The sequence below is a fragment of the Stegodyphus dumicola genome, chromosome 10 (genome assembly GCF_044657685.1).
Source record: "Stegodyphus dumicola isolate Sdum_Otavi_A_Nest chromosome 10, ASM4465768v1".
NCBI classification, from domain to species: domain Eukaryota; kingdom Metazoa; phylum Arthropoda; class Arachnida; order Araneae; family Eresidae; genus Stegodyphus; species Stegodyphus dumicola.
In genome coordinates this window covers 13,095,406-13,112,086 of record NC_140777.1, presented here as the reverse complement: position 1 = coordinate 13,112,086, position 16,681 = coordinate 13,095,406, and the positions used below count along the sequence as shown (strand labels likewise).

The window sequence follows — 16,681 nt, the reverse complement described above, 5'->3', positions numbered from 1 at the left end:
TTCCTCAAATATAATGGAAGACTCGCAAATTTCGCAAAACGAAAACAGGCTTTGCCCTTCAGGGACAAAAAGCCCCTTTGGAATAAAAAAGGCATTTGATTTTATGAAATATCATTTTAATATCAATAGGGGGGCAATTAACTATCCAAGTACACTTGAGCATTCACTTATATATTTAACATTTAGTAGGAATATAACTGCACGCATCTTAAATTATGTATCTTATTTCTCATATCATCGATTAATTTTAGTGTCATTTTGAATGAATAAATGGGATAAATAAAAAATAAATTAAAATAGAAAAGAAAGTCTGAAAGCTTTCAAATTTTATATTACACCCAAAAGCGCCTCTATATTACACCTCTGGTCAATAAAAATCCATCTCATGGTTAACGCAGTACAGCCAACTCGGATTAAAAAAAACACCTGTTACAGGGTATGACGGCGTAACCAAAACACGAACCCAAGGTTTAATAATGGAATTCTTTCGTAAAACTGATGAAAGATCAGCATTAGAGTGTGCTGACCATTACACCACGAAGGTATGCTAAGATGGCGGGATAAATACCTTATATACCCCCTTTTTAACGAGCGACTGGGAGTTAGGGACCCAGTTGCCAAATCCTGGTGGTGAACACATGTTTCTAGTTCGGGCGCCAGTGTAGAGACTTCGGTTTTCTTTAAAGTAGAAGAAGGGAAAAATGAGCAATGCCCTCGCCGGGACCGAAACTCTGACTTCTCGAATGCGTGCCGAGTGTGCTGACCATTACACTACGAAGGCATGCTAAAAAGGCGGGAGAAGTACCTTGAAAATTCCAAATAGTTGTAAATTTATAAATTCGAAATACTGTTTGACCAGAAGATGTATTAAGATCAATGCGATTCCTCAGATTAAAGCATACAAATGCATGTGTTCATCAGCATGTATAATTATCATTGTCTATTGCATGGGAGAAGAGAATAATAAAATATCTGATGTGGACAACTCATGACTACCTTGTACGGCCTATTAAATTATACCTATGTTTTGCTGCACTTTATTTAAACTTATTTCCTCGAATTTCATTAGAGATATATTTCTCATTCATTAGTTTAGTTCTGACTTTGCGGTAAGGCAAAAATACATGAAAGCTCAAAACATCCTCATTAAAAATTCTAAAATATCGATAAACCTAAAACACTACATGCAGTTAAAAAAGAAAAATTTACAATCAAATTTAGATTTTGTACGCAAAAATAAGCAATTCGGCCAGATGGCAGGAAGATAAATTTTTTTATGCAAACAAATTGTAAAGTTATCTTTCTGCTTCACAGGGCAAAAACACACTTGTAGTTGATGAACCAATTGACTTAAATCACTGTTCTGCTAAGAGTTTCAATTGTAACCAAATTGAAGCCTCATTAGACATAGCGCAATTTAAACATTTATATTGCTACAGCTATTGCATGCAGATTAACTAAAGGGATAAAAACTTTAACCGAAACATAAAAACAACATAATTCAATCACCTTTAAAGCAAAAAGTGCACACTTTACGAACATATAAGAATAAAAGCAGACCTCATCGAACCGGGTAAGAAGGCAGGTATATATATGTGATGTACCAGCTTTTGTCGTAGCTTAAATTATCAGACGGTAAGTTTTAAAAAAACCGGATCCATTTATTATATTTCAGGAGAAAATAGCAGTTACAAAATCAGATATCCGGTGTAAATAAAAAAGAATTACTAATAACTTTTCGTATGAAGTTGACCGCATCGTGACATTGAAGAAAACCCCCGATATTCTTTTGCGAGTCCTTTTATAGCCTCTGGAAAGGCGGAGCTTCCAAGAAATGACATCATCCTCGTCAGCCAATCCAGTTCGCTTGAAATATTTCCAGAACATTCTATAACTTTAGAAAAGGCGGGAAAAACAACTTGACTACGGGGCTGTGGATTTAATTCCACGTACTTTCAAATAAGACAACATCGCCATTAAAAATGAAAAGAACATACAGTTAGAATTTTAAGTGTATTCTTCACTATGGAATTTTATTATTACATATATATATATATAATACTTACCTTCCTACCCGAGAGAAGTAGACAGGTAGAAATATGTTTGGTGCGCGGATCGTAACAAAAACGCCTGGGACACAACCAGATGTATAGCTGCCCCATATACAAAATCTCAACAGCCCGCTGCTTCTTGTTTTTGAGTTATATGATACATGAGTGCTTTAGTTACGAAAAATGATTAAACGGGATATATTGTTTTTTAAAATTATTTTTAAATTACAAATTCAATACAATGTAGACTGTATTACTGCCGATATCTTTTATCTAAGGGTATATAGAAAGTATGAGATAGAATATCCTTGGAGTAATAATTATTATTAGTACAATTCTTCTTGATTAAGGGTCCTCATACACCTTAAACCCCTCATGATCATCGAATATGTGACTGTTGCAAGAATTGGGATGTTTTATTTACTTTAAAAGCAATTACTTCCAACCTTTTACAGCTGACTACATAATATAGCTGCTTTGGAAACTAGTGACCTGAAAGTTTGTGTTGCCACAATGTTTTTGTAATTTAATCCTCTTTCTGACAAAATATTTCGCCATGTTTCCACCTTGCGCGCACGATATTTTAAAAATGGGTAATGAAACAAACTTGAAATTAGAGGGAATTCTTTATATGGGCATTATTTTCTAACTGAACCAAAAATCTGATGAATATTTTAATATTAAAAAAATTATGGACCAAAACATTACAGATTTTTTTAATAAAATACATTTTTATAAATTCAACTCCAAATAAAATAAAAATTTAACATAAAATTTTTAGAATTTTAGGTTCACAGTCGTTTCTAAATGTTATAAAAGCTATATATTAAATATGGAATTAAATTATGCAAAAGAATGTTTTAATCTGTGCGCGCAAGGTAGAAACATGACGAAAAATGTTGTCACAAAGAGGATTAAATTATAAAAATATTTGTGGCAACACAAACTTTCTGATTACTACTTCTGAAAGCAGCTATATTATGTAGTCAGCTGTAAAAAGTTGGAAGTAATTGCTTTTAAAATAAATAAGTTATCTCAATTCTGGCACCAGTCACATATTCGAAGATCTTATGAGTTTTAAGGTGTACGTGTTCCCTTAAAGGATAATTATTGATATATTTATGACTGATTTATTGATATTCAGGATTAATTGATTTTCGTGATCGATTTAGCAAGGGAAAAAAAAATTATTAATTCTATTTCAGTCTTTGAGTTATTTGTTTATTACTGAAAACTTTATTATATAAATGTATATATGTTTTATTAAGGATTTTAGCAAAAAATGAATAATAAACTATTCTGTTAGTGTTACGTAATATGACGAGGATTATTACTTTTTTAAAAGTATATTTATTATAAATATAAATGATGTCTTCTTCGTTAGCTGTATTTGAGCTCCCGTCATGTCGATTTGTCCTTAAAGTTTTGTAATACTTATATTTAATAGGAGGAATGAATTTCAACAAGTTCATCATATATACTTCCTCTTTTCTCTTGTCACAGATTTACCTGTTGGATGCAATAAAGGCTGCTCTACATTTTTCAGACATAGTGATCCACCTTCTACACATTTTCTTATATTAATATTAATGGCATTAAATTTGGTATCGTTGAAGTCACACTTGAATTGTATAAGGTGGGGTTTCGATGTTTCTAATTTTATTCAGTGCATTTCACATTATAATATTACATTATAGCATATACATTATAGTAGAGAGTTAATAAGATTAGTTTCTAGAATAAATTATTTATTATTCAATGGCTAAAAACATTTTGTAATTTAGTCGTGTTAATACTTATTATTAGAGACATTTGTTTTGAATTACACGGTTCGGAGCCAATCAATTGCTTTGATATTAAAATTTAATAAAATTCAAAAAATGGAGTTAATCGATTTGGCAAGAGAAGCTTCCATATATGTACATATACACATAAGTACATACGTACAGATGTCCCGAAAAAAATCTCTTCTGAATCCATATTAAATCAATTTTCCAATCCGTTTTGGAAAACGAGTCCTTTATTCTGTCCTGTACGTACAGATGCCACACGAAAACATTGTTCAAATGGTACCGAAGGCACTCAAAATGAATATATTCATTGGTATATGATACCCCAAAATTTTCACGATAACAATACCTTCTTTACTTCGTAGAATGAAGCAAAAATGAGTAGCGATTATAATTAAAATCGAACAATAAATTTCATGAAGTAATTAGATTTTATTTACAAATGATTAGATTACTTACGGCTCATTGCTTTAGGACAGTCCACATAAGATTTTTAAAGTTAATTTTGCTTATCTTTTGGATCAGTTTCTTTTATTTCATAGACAGAATGCGTTTTTTACGTGAATGATTTCTACATGCATTCATCAAGAACGTATCGATTGCCTTAAAACAGAATTAGGTGTATACAATTTCTAAAGCCTTTCATTATATACGATAACTAATGAAATATTGTTTTGAGTAGCTAAACCACCGGGAATTTAAAAAATATTCCGAATTATACCCTTTGTCTTTTCGAATTCAAAATGTGAAACATTCGGTAATAGTCTTTGGTAAATCAGGTATTTGCATATAAAGACTTCCGTATGACAATTTCATTTTTCCATTCAAACGAATAATACTACTCAAATTGTATTTTAACTCGCTGAGTATAATAGATCGAACATGCAGAACTCGTAAAAGTCGGTAATGGTTCGTAAAATGAGACGGATAATAGTACATCAGTTAAAGGCAAAACTTAATTACTATTGAAGTTTCATCTATGTCACGCTAACTAATCATTAACATAGCCTTATGCCATTTATCAATTGCTGTTCATAACGAATGGTATTTTAGGGCACAAATGATGTAGCAAAAAATAATACTTTTCTTGATCCTCCACGGGGTATTTTTATGTAAACTTCGAATGTATATGAAGGTAACTACCGATAAAAATCGTTCGTTTTCAAATTCATTATTAAAATTTGCATAAGTACAATTAGCAGAGCAAGCTTTAGTCGAACTCATCATCTGCATTCTTAATTATTATCGAGATTCTAAAAGGATGGGTAGACACTTCTTCCCATCCGAGTGCAATTTTTTTTCTACAAATTAGCCTTCTTCCGCATATGTTTCAGAAATAGCTTTAATTTATAGTGAAAATTATCAGCTAAAGCTAATGATTTATGCTGAATCAATTATATTGCTGCATTAAATAGAAAACCGTACAGTTGTTCCAATATTCCATATATAGTTAAATTAGACTCACATCAGTTATTGGAAAAGTCGTTTCTCTCTGTATGATCACTGTCACTGTGAAAAGTCGTTTCTATCTGTATGATCACTGTCATTGTGAAAAGTCGTTTCTATCTGTATGATCACTGTCACTGTGAAAAATCGTTTCTCTCTGTATGATCACTGTCACTATGAAAAGTCGTTTCTCTCTGTATGATCACTGTCACTGTGAAAAGTCGTTTCTCTCTGTATGATCACTGTCACTGTGAAAAGTCGTTTCTCTCTGTATGATCACTGTCACTGTGAAAAGTCGTTTCTCTCTGTATGATCACTGACACTGTGAAAAGTCGTTTCTCTCTGTATGATCACTGTCACTGTGAAAAGTCGTTTCTCTCTGTATAATCACTGTCACTGTGAAAAATCGTTTCTCTCTGTATGATCACTGTCACTATGAAAAGTCGTTTCTCTCTGTATGATCACTGTCACTGTGAAAAGTCGTTTCTCTATGTATGATCACTGTCACTGTGAAAAGTCGTTTCTCTCTGTATGATCACTGTCACTGTGAAAAATCGTTTCTTTCTGTATGATCACTGTCACTGTGAAAAGTCGTTTCTCTCTGTATGATCACTGTCACTGTGAAAAGTCGTTTCTCTCTGTATGATCAGCAGAAAATTATATTGTCATCATCTATAAACAGCCGCTCAGAGCCCGGGTTTGAATACTGGACAAAGCATGGATGTTTGTAAATGCGTAGTGTCCGTGCGGCATTTGGGCACTCTAAATATGCGGCGAGCCGAAATTCCTCTCGAAAGGTTGGTGGTAGGGGTAGAAGGGTGGGAACCCTCGGATCCGTCCCCCACCGGGGTGCTCTCCATCACAATTAGAGCCGAACTGACCAAATTCGCATTGTCACCTGTAAGGTGCTCAAGGCTGTTGCCTACGTTAGGCATAAACTTGCTCCTTACCACGAGGATTTTTGTAGGCTTGGGCTTACTTTATGGCAGAGGAGTGAGCATTAGTAACAACAACAACCATTAAATATCAGTAAAACTGTATTGGTATTGTTTTATTTTACGAATTAGCTTACTTTCAGATGTTCCAAACTGTTTTAATTTAAAATGCAAATTATTAGCTAAAACCAAACCAATGAGTTATACTGAAACAATTACGTAACTAGCACCTGGAAGTTTGCTTGCACAAATTGCACACTTCCAGATTGCACAAATCACACTTTCAGATTGCACAAATTGCACACTTGTTTAAATTGTCCTTATTCAATGCAGTACCTCTTGGCGAAAGCAAAGACATTGTCTGAAATAAATTCTTTCTAACTGCTAGGCAAATAATCCTGTCATACTAACAAAACTATATAGTCATCCAAGAAATTCCTTTCACTCATAAATGCACCCAGCTCTCTTTAGTGGCAATGCGTTGCAGAAATATATTATTATCACCCTTTCACCGATGAAGGAGTTTGTCGCAAGCATCACCAATTCATTCCAAATTATTGGAAAAGTCAAACAACCAGAATCTGCGTTATATTTGCAACTTTTTCAGTAAACTTAATTAAACAAAAATAAAGAACAAACATGGGAAAATTCCACATTGAAAATGAATGCAAAGCAAAATACCGGGTGGCCATAATTAAACTGACAGTGCTCATAGTGTTCTGTAGCGCAATCTATTTACGAGAATGACGCCACATTTTGTAGAAAGATTAAACAAGACGGGGGACGAAGGATTCCGTGAAAAAAAATTATTTCCAAACGTCACCGCTAGGGGAATATTTGGCGCTGTGTAATAGAGAGGCGTAGAGAAATATCGCCACATGTTGAACAGCTTTGTCATTCCGGCACTTCAGCAAAAACAATGCCTGGGGGAAAATCATTTTCATGCAAGATGGAGCCCCTCCGCACGTTGCTGTACGGGTGCAACAGATGCTACGACAGAAATTCACAACAGAAAGAGTCTTTAGCCGCTACTTTGCAACTGCATGGCCTCCTAGGTCGCCTGTTCTTACCCCATGCGACTTCTGGCTATGGGGTTACCTTAAGTCCAAGGTCTATCAAGGAGTGGTCCAGGACCTGGCTACGTTGAAGGATAGCATATCACGGACTGTACGGGAGATTCCTGCAGACATGTTACTTTCTGCTGTTGTGCATACTGTGCACAGAATGCAATATGTGGTCCACAACAACGGCACCCACATTGAACCTCATTTGAATGCAAAATAAAAGGTAATTTCCGTATTGATTTGCATTTGTTAACACTCTATTTTCTGTTACACAGCGCCAAATATTCCCCTAGCGGTAACTTTTGTTTCGCGGAATCCTTTGTCCCCCGTCTTGTTTAATCTTCCTACAAAATATGGCGTCATTCTCGAAAATAGATCGCGCTACAGAACACTGTGAGCACTGTCATTTTAAATATGGCCACCCGTTATTTGCAACGGGCAAACATGAAATCAGATAAGCAAAGCACAAAATCAAATAAGAAAATTTAAAAGGCGTAAACCATAAATCAAACTTAAAAAATTGGGAAACACTTACCGAAACTCATGCAATCAAAAAATGGTGAAAACACCACGTGGAGAAAAAGTAGCAAAAAATAAGCCTGTTTAGAGCTCCTGTAAATTTAAGAAGTCAAGCAACGCTGATTTTTGTTGTTTGACTTCTTCAATAATCATTATTCGCCGCATTATTATTTTAACCTTCATTCCAGATGTCACATGATTTTTCGTAGCTATCCTGAACCCATTTTACAGCATTTTAACCAGTTAGTACGTCTTTCTGATTATGATGTAGGAGTTTCTTCGTATCACTTTCTTCATAGGTGAAAGAGGTTTCATACACCCGGGGCGGATTACATAGACTATTCGGGTATTGTTTAAAGCCCAGAACCGTCTAGGACAAGCAGTTCCTGGTGTTCCATAAGCACCGCATCAGGAGTTCATTTAGAGATATTCAAAAGCATATAATGTAAAACAAATGCTAGATGCTACGAAAAACAAAGGAATGGTATTTTCTGAATGTAGGCAGACGGTAGACACATTTGAGGCATGGATATCATAAAAAAACTAAACCCAGTTGCTCAAAAGCCCTAGTGGGCCACTGCTTTCAGTGCCCCGAAATCTGCTTTTGGCTTTAGGCCCTGGGGTGCATCAGTATATGCCCTGGGCATGTGGTCAGCTAAATAGGGAAACAGTATAGCATTCGAAATAGGAAGCTGTACCCATGCACCCGCATACATTTCTACGTAACGTGACATAGTAAAGCAAAATATCAACCTAGTGTCCTATTATGAAATTAACTCTTTCGCTTCGAAGTCACCCGTAACGCCCATTCATTCAGGCAACGGCAAACCGCCCCAACGCCTCGTTTATTTTCTACCTAGTTCTTTCCACTCCACGTTAGTGTATGGCTCATTGGTTTCGCGAGTTGTTAAAAGACATAACAATCATTCTTTTGAAGCAAATAAAGGAGAAATACGGAAAGCTATTGACGTTCGCAAGTGCAATCCGGCTCTAAGGTGAAACTGCACACAATGGAAGAAACCGCAGAAAAACCTCCAAGAGCAGCAAGGGGGAAAGGAAAACTATTCCAAGACAAATTCATAAACACACGGGCGTTTTCGATGTTTGTTGAAAACAGATTTGGTCGTCTCTCGATGAAAGAGTTAATAAGCACCTATTACTAGTTATAACATTATTTTATGGATCTAGAGTTTATGTAAGTATATGAAGTAAGTACCAAATGTTTATGTCACCATTGACTATTATGTACCACATATAAGCGTATATACGCTTTTGGCTATATGTAATTGTGTATGTCCTTATTTATATGTAATTGTACCCATGTATCTACTAGCGTTATCACATATCTTGGCACTGTATAGTTAATATACATCTATTACGCACTGAATAATCATGTACCTAATGTGTCTGTACACAAAATGTCTGTATATATGTATATGAATTTATGTTCTGTATATATGATAATGTAACTATGCATCTGCACATTTTATCCTGTAACACGGCACCGTATCGCAAAGATCTAACTAGAGCCCCACTCTAAAATTAATTGCACCAATTATCTGTTCAGCATTGTATTAAGTACCTATTATTAATGTATGTTAAAGCAACACTTACCTAACGCTTGGGTATCCACTAATTACTGTGTACCTAATACACGTGTTTTAATATCTTTGTACATTGGTTAATGTACTTAGGAAACAGTACAAATAATTCAGTAGCAAGACACTGTACCACACAGTACTAATCTAGGGTCTATCTTTTAATTCACAGTACTAATTAGTTATTCCAGCATAACATTGCGTACCTAATATTTCAGTATGTACATGTCTTCTGCAATCTAATGATAATGCTTCAAAGGATCATAGTGTACTCAACATATGAGTACACACGTTATGTATATATATGCTACCGTATCCATGCTTTTGCATACACCTTGTAACATGGCAACGTATTATCCAGTGTCTAACATTAAATAGATTTAACGCCACTGTATTAAGTACCAAATTTGTATGTATGTTTATGTATTAGTATATTAGCACAATGAACACGTATGGTTACCTAGATAAAGGTGGACGTGGCGCTATACCGATTAACCGTATTGGTAGAGGGGTAGTGCCCACGTCCTCCGTCGCATGTCGCAGCACCCCCGGTGTTTAGACCCCAAGCGAACTTGTTACTCATTTTATCGACCCAGTGAAGGGGTGAAAGGCTGAATAAACTTTGCCGAGTCCAAACCCCAGAGCCGTGTTGCAGCTGCGCTAGCGACTTCGCCACCGGGCAGTCATGGATATTATAGGATGAACATATAATACAGGCACTTATACTAACAGGTAGTGCGTCATTAACCCGCGGGAAAGCGCGTGGGGTGTATCATACCCCACCCCTACATAAAAGTGGAATATTCCTAACTTGTGAAACTGAAATTCTGCGCTGCATTCAGTAGCTGAGTTTCTAGTTGTGGTTGACTTTCAGAACCTCTTTTTCTTTGCCTGTGTGTTTCAGAAAAAGATTTATCGGCATTTTGTTGGAACTGGGGTACGACACATCCCACGCGCCTGTCCGCGTAAGTGTTTTCTGACTGAATATTTAGTTCAGAAATTTAATTCTAGAGTGTAACAGTAAATATTTCTACTCGCAAGTACTTGCCATTAAATTCTGAAAAATTTCTAACCGCATTATGGTAAAAAGAATGACTCTCTATGAATTGGAGATGCAATGCCTGTGAGATTTATTAGAAATATTTAAAAGTGATGAGGATTGCATTTCGGAAACTGAAGATTAAACTAGGAATATTTTCTACACTGTTTTGGTTTCGAAAAAGATAAAAACATTAATTCTTAATGTTCCTAAATAAGGAAAAATTGTTCTTATGCTTTCAACATTATATAACGGTCATACTATAGATGGTACTATTGGAGAAAAAACGTCAGGAATTATATGTTTTTATAATATGACTAAAGGAGCAGTGGATATAGAGGATGAAATGTCAGCCAATTATTCAATTGCCAGAATAACAAAGAAGTGGCCAATGGTAATTTTCTTTCGTGCACTGAATGTTGCTGTAATAAATGCTTGAATTATATTCAACTGCTAATCCACCAACCAGAAACAGAAGTCTGTTTATGAAGGACTTAGCATTACAATTAATGTAAAAATGTATTGAACAAAGATCAGAGATTAATACTTTACCAAGAAACTGACGTACTGCATGCAAAAGAAAAGCAGAAGATTCGACGAAGAATTAAAACGAATACATGAATTTCGAAACAACTAAGTATGAAAGATGTGATAAATTGCCCTCGCGCCAAAAACAGAAGAACGTGGATGCAATGTTTAAAATGTGAAAACATGAATGTATTTCGTTCAAAGTATGAAGAAATAAAATAAGCATGGTGTATTAGAGATGCAATGAAACTTAGAGGCATGATGTTTATTTTATTATTATTTTCATTTATCTGAATTTTAACTCTAAGATTATATTGGAAATTAATTTTTGAAACGCAATTATTATTCACGTATTTATAATACACGAGAACAAGAAAAACAGCTTTAAAACTAAATAAAACTATTTTTATCGTATTTTAAATATTGGGGTATGTGATACCCCACGCGCCCACTCTAGTAACTTTTCTTGGTGCGGCTTCCGCCGGGTTAAGCATCAAATAAAACAACTTAGAGATAAATACTAAACACTAAAATACTAATACAAAGGACTACTATTACGAGTGGGACAAGCAGTAATCATACAAATGCTATATGCATGGTGGTGGTGGTGGTGTATTTAATTACGGCAAAGCACACTAGGGCTATCTGCCAAAGGGGAGGGATGCCTTTCGTGGAGGACTTTCTAAGGGAAACTGGCTCGTATACACGTTACACATGGGGAAAACCACGAAAACACCCATGCAGCCAGCCCGTTCGCGGGATTCGAACCTCGGACCGAACTACCAGTGTTCAGCGACTTTACCGCTCGGCCGCTGGTGGGCCTTGCTATATGCATGTAATATACTGTGAGCAATATGTTGTCTGTATAACAAATACTGAAGATACGAATTCCAAGGATATTAGTTATGATAAAATCTGTTGCGCGGAAGATGCGATTTATACATGCGTATATGAATTCGGTTTGCTTTGTTATTCTAATAATTCAGTTAACAAAATAATAATTTCAGATTGTAGACAGAAGACCTACGCATAAGGCATTTGAGGCATTAGTACTGTGTGGTTAAAATATAATACAACACTAAAGTTAATATAAATGATGTCGCTAAAATATCTAAACAGACACATGTTATAAGCACTAAGACACACAGACTCTACGCCTAATTCATTTCAGGCATTAGTACTATGTGGTGAACATATACTATAATGCCAGCATATAACACAATCTGTCACAACAGTCAACGTCGAAGTCAGAACGCTTTGTCTATCTTTCAAGAGCCCCATTCTTACGGACATGTATCTCGTTTACATCCTGGTGAGAGCTAATGAAAAGTAGAATTAGAAAAACAGTTCAAATGAAAAGATAATGGGATAATTTATTTCAATACTCTACAAAATGATAAAATTCTCGGTGAGTAATATTAATTGTTTTTTCGAATAAGACTGCAATCGCAAAGATTATAACATGCCGCTTTTTTTTTATTATTATTATTATTTTAACATTTTTTCGGCCGAAGAAACGAAATTTCAAAGAACAGCTGTTTTAAGAAAAATATAGTTATAGTTTTAATACTCAGTTTTAAAAATACAGAATTATGTCCTATACATAATAATTTCCATGTACTCTGACAAAGGACATCTGTCTCGTTTAACCTCCTGCAAAACATGCTAAACAAAACATGAATATGTAAAAGATGCTAAACAAAACATGAATATGTAAAAGATGCTAAACAAAACATGAATATGTAAGAATTACATATGCATTCATGAATTTTCATTACCGATAAAATATGTGTCATAAAATATAATATCAGAGTTTACGTTATATATGTAAATATATAGTTTATGACATATATTATATTTAATGTTTAATTGCGTATGTAAAACATACAAAGTGAAAAAAAGACTTATCAAAAATATATAATAAGCAATATTATATAATATTTCCTTAATTGTCTATAACGTATTATGTATATCCTTATAAATATGTGAACAACTCTGAACAAGAATTATTACTTTCATTTATGAACAAAAATGATGTAATTATAATTAAAATAACTAATTATCTATTGCTAATATACAGTGATATTACATATCACATACTTTTTACCCAAATTTGTGCTTCTGTGGGTTTTAATTGCGGCATTTTCTGAAAGTGCTTCTTTCCTATCCATAATTAATTTGAAAAATGTATCTGAAATTTTAGATAATGGTAATTTAGGCAATTAATTTTCTATAGTTTTTTAAATAAAGATCCGTTAATTAAAATATTAAATAATGCTTTTCTCTGAATTTGAGTTATTGAACAATCATTCATTAATTTCTGCAGGTACTTCAAAGAAATCCATTACTAGGAGTAGGCACTTCTGAAAAGATTGCGGTTTAGCTTGTGGCAGTGTAATATAAATTCCTTGCTGTTTTTTGTCAATTAATAATGTTGTTGTCATTTAACCGTTTTACACAGAATCATATTTTTTTTTTTATTTTTCTTTTATTTTTATATTCTATTCTATAATTATAGCACTATAATTTAAATTTGAAAGACGTGTTCAATTCTAATATTTTTTTTTAATACAGCACGCGTATTTGAGGGCTTCTATTAGTATTTTACGTGTGCTGTAACGCCTAAACACAGCACGCGTATAACTTATTGATTTTGAGGTCACAAAAATAAAATGGCTTCTTTTAAAAAAATTCAGTTTGGCTCAAAATACACTGTTAAAGTTTTAGTAACTCTCAACGGATGGGCAAAAAGCTTTGGTAGTGTTATATTTTAGTGTGCTGCTGTTATATTGCACTGCACACTAATGTTTGATATTGTTGCGAAAACCCAGCTGCGGTAAGATAGCTTCCTCACAAAGCGGGTTTAGGGTTGTCAGAAAATGGCAATGAAAGGCAGGGCTGCCAGATTTGGCTCGAAATCGCTGATTTCACGACAAAATTGGATATATGCCATAGACCGAGCGAGAACATTCTAGAATGAATTCTTACCTGTTCACACCAGAATGTTCTCGGAAGAGGTCAGAAGTTATATAAACCTTGTCTGTACGCGGGATAGCAGTGTATCGTGAAGGGTATCTTGAGCCCCGAGAGCGATCGACTGTCTCCGGGGCTGTTTTTACGGTTTTGCGGTGAAGCTGTCTTCACCGCTATAGTCTGCAGGCTGTGTTGCTGATTGTTTCAGCGTGTTTGTCGTAGTTTTCTACAAATTAAACGTGTTTTGGGACCTGTCCTGTGTAATCATGGCAAATAAATCGTTTTTTTTTTCAATTTTTATCATGTGTTTTCATCAATCACTCCAAATCCACTAGTCCGTAAAACACAACAATACGTTCAAAGTGTTGGCACTGTTCACCAACTACAGCATATCACGTTCGATATTCGCTGCTCGATAGCAGCTCAGAGGTTATACAGGGTTTTTGTCCGTAAACAATGTTTTTGAGAGTCCCCTGTAATGAATATCCAGAAGAATGACATATGGGGAACGTGAGAGATACACTTTGACCAACTCATTTTTCGAGTAGTTTTATTGAGAAACATGATAGTACAACATGATAGTATTGGACTGATAGTAGAGACTACTATCTCATCTTGTTCGAGAAAAACATCTCGTCACCATATTGGCGATATGGATGCTTCTAGCTATTGCAGATATTCCTCAACGGTAACTCTGCTGTCAAAGGAAAATGGTCTAAAGCCATGATATTACAACCCGTACTTAGGGCAAGAGGAATAGCGCATAAAATTATGAAGATTATTAACAACAATAAAGAAGCCATTGGCATTGTGTGAATCGTGTATTTGTATAGTTGTGTGGTGATTTTTGTACTGGCGTCACTGGCGTTTGTACTGGCGTTTGTACTGGTCATAGGGCAAACTCTGTTTTGCAAGGTGGACATGTCTACGCCCTAACAAAACAAAAAACCCGTACGATACAGTAATTCCCGGTAGATTCACGGCTTTGCCCACGAGGAAATCCGAATTCATAGTGGTTTGGTTTGGTTTGGGTTTGTGATTACGGCAAAGTCTGAAGGGTTATTTGCCTAAGGGGAGAGATACCTTCGTGGAAGACTTCTAAGAGAAACTAGCTCGTATACGTGTTATGCATTAGGAAAACCACGAAAACGTCCCTGCAGCTACCACGTGCGCGGAATTCAAACATCTGACCAAACTACCAATGTTCAGCGACTTACCGCCCGGCTGCTGTTGAGCGATTCATAGTGGAGCAGTAGACACAAGTATTTCGTTTGAATGTGGCATCATAGGACCACTTCTTCACAATTACTGCAAACATTTCGTTATTGTCCACCATGTTTTGAAGTCACTTAGATATTCTGATCTGCGACCTGGGTCGTTTTCGTTCATTGCCTGGAATTTGAGTTCGTGGCATGAATGCGACGAACACTTCGGCATTCATGCCACGAACACTTCTGTCACTTATATGGGCATAATGTCTCACAGACCTTTATAATAAATGAGCGAACTCTTCTTAAGTACAGGAGTTAACAGGAGTTACTGCAGTGACAGGTCGTCGAAAATGACGTTTGAACACATTTGTAACACAATCGTCGGTTTCAGATTTGTCAAGAATTTCTGAAATATTTGAAGGTGTTGGTGGTTTTGTTCGAATTTCGTTCCGCCATTTCATTGCACTTCAGTGATTATTTTTTTCATTCTTCATGCACCTCCTCAGGACAACCTTCTTTTTTTTCAAATGCCAACCTTGTAGCAGTGTTGAGTCGCTCGCATCACCTACAAAAAAGAACAAGAAAAAGAAACAATTTATCATGTTGCAATGTAATAACGGGACATTAAACTGTAACGCTCTAAAGACAGGACAGGACAGGACAGGAACAAGTACAGGGGGCACCACGCCATAACCTTTGACAAAAATGGTATATCCCCCATGTACTACCTCTCTGGCGTACCGCCCCTTCCACAAGGGACCTGATTACGGTATACATAGAACATAGTACTAACAACAAATAAGACATAGAATATCATACTGTTACAATATACTTCGACACATAGGACATAGCATTAACATATGGTTACAGATTATTTACAGTGCAAGAAGCTATGTTCATTACAGAGCTTGTTGGTTTTTGCACCGCCCATAAATTTTCAGAATATTATTTTAAAATAACCATCTTGTTACCAGTGTATAAGTAATTGGTTAATCTTTGGATTAGGGTAACTTGGAAATGTTTTGGCTAAAATTTGGCGACCAACCCTGCTACAGCAACCTGCTAGTTTTGTTTCGGACGCCATTTTGTGTTCACGAAGTAAAGGCTTTTTTTTTTTTTTTTTTTTTTTTACTCAACATTTTTTCCCAACAATCTGCTAGCCGAATTACGCTTATGCTAGAACTTTTATGGAACAAAAATGCTTAATCATGACGAAGATTAGGTGCGAAATTGGGAGAAAGTGCAGAATCGCCCACTGCTTGCCACGTTTTTAAGAACTGCACATACACGGTATCATCTATGTACACGTCGACCTATTTTCACTTAAAAAAAACATCCGAGAATTGCACAAAAATGGCATTGCGCACACTCTTGACTTTATCCATGTACACTGCTAAAGTCCTAGCTAGTAACCTTTATCGCGTTACCAAAATGTCGCCAAACTACCTGTTACCATATTCCAAAGATTAGCAGAAAAGTGTTTTATTTATTATATAAATAATAATAACAAACGCATAATTACCAAAT

General features: G+C 35.3%; 1 protein-coding gene across 1 annotated transcript in view; it reads left to right on the top strand.

Annotated features, from left to right (window-relative positions):
- Positions 1–16,681, top strand: part of LOC118202547 (protein O-mannosyl-transferase Tmtc3-like) — a 707,071-nt gene that overhangs the window by 370,094 nt on the left and 320,296 nt on the right. The window lies entirely within an intron of this gene.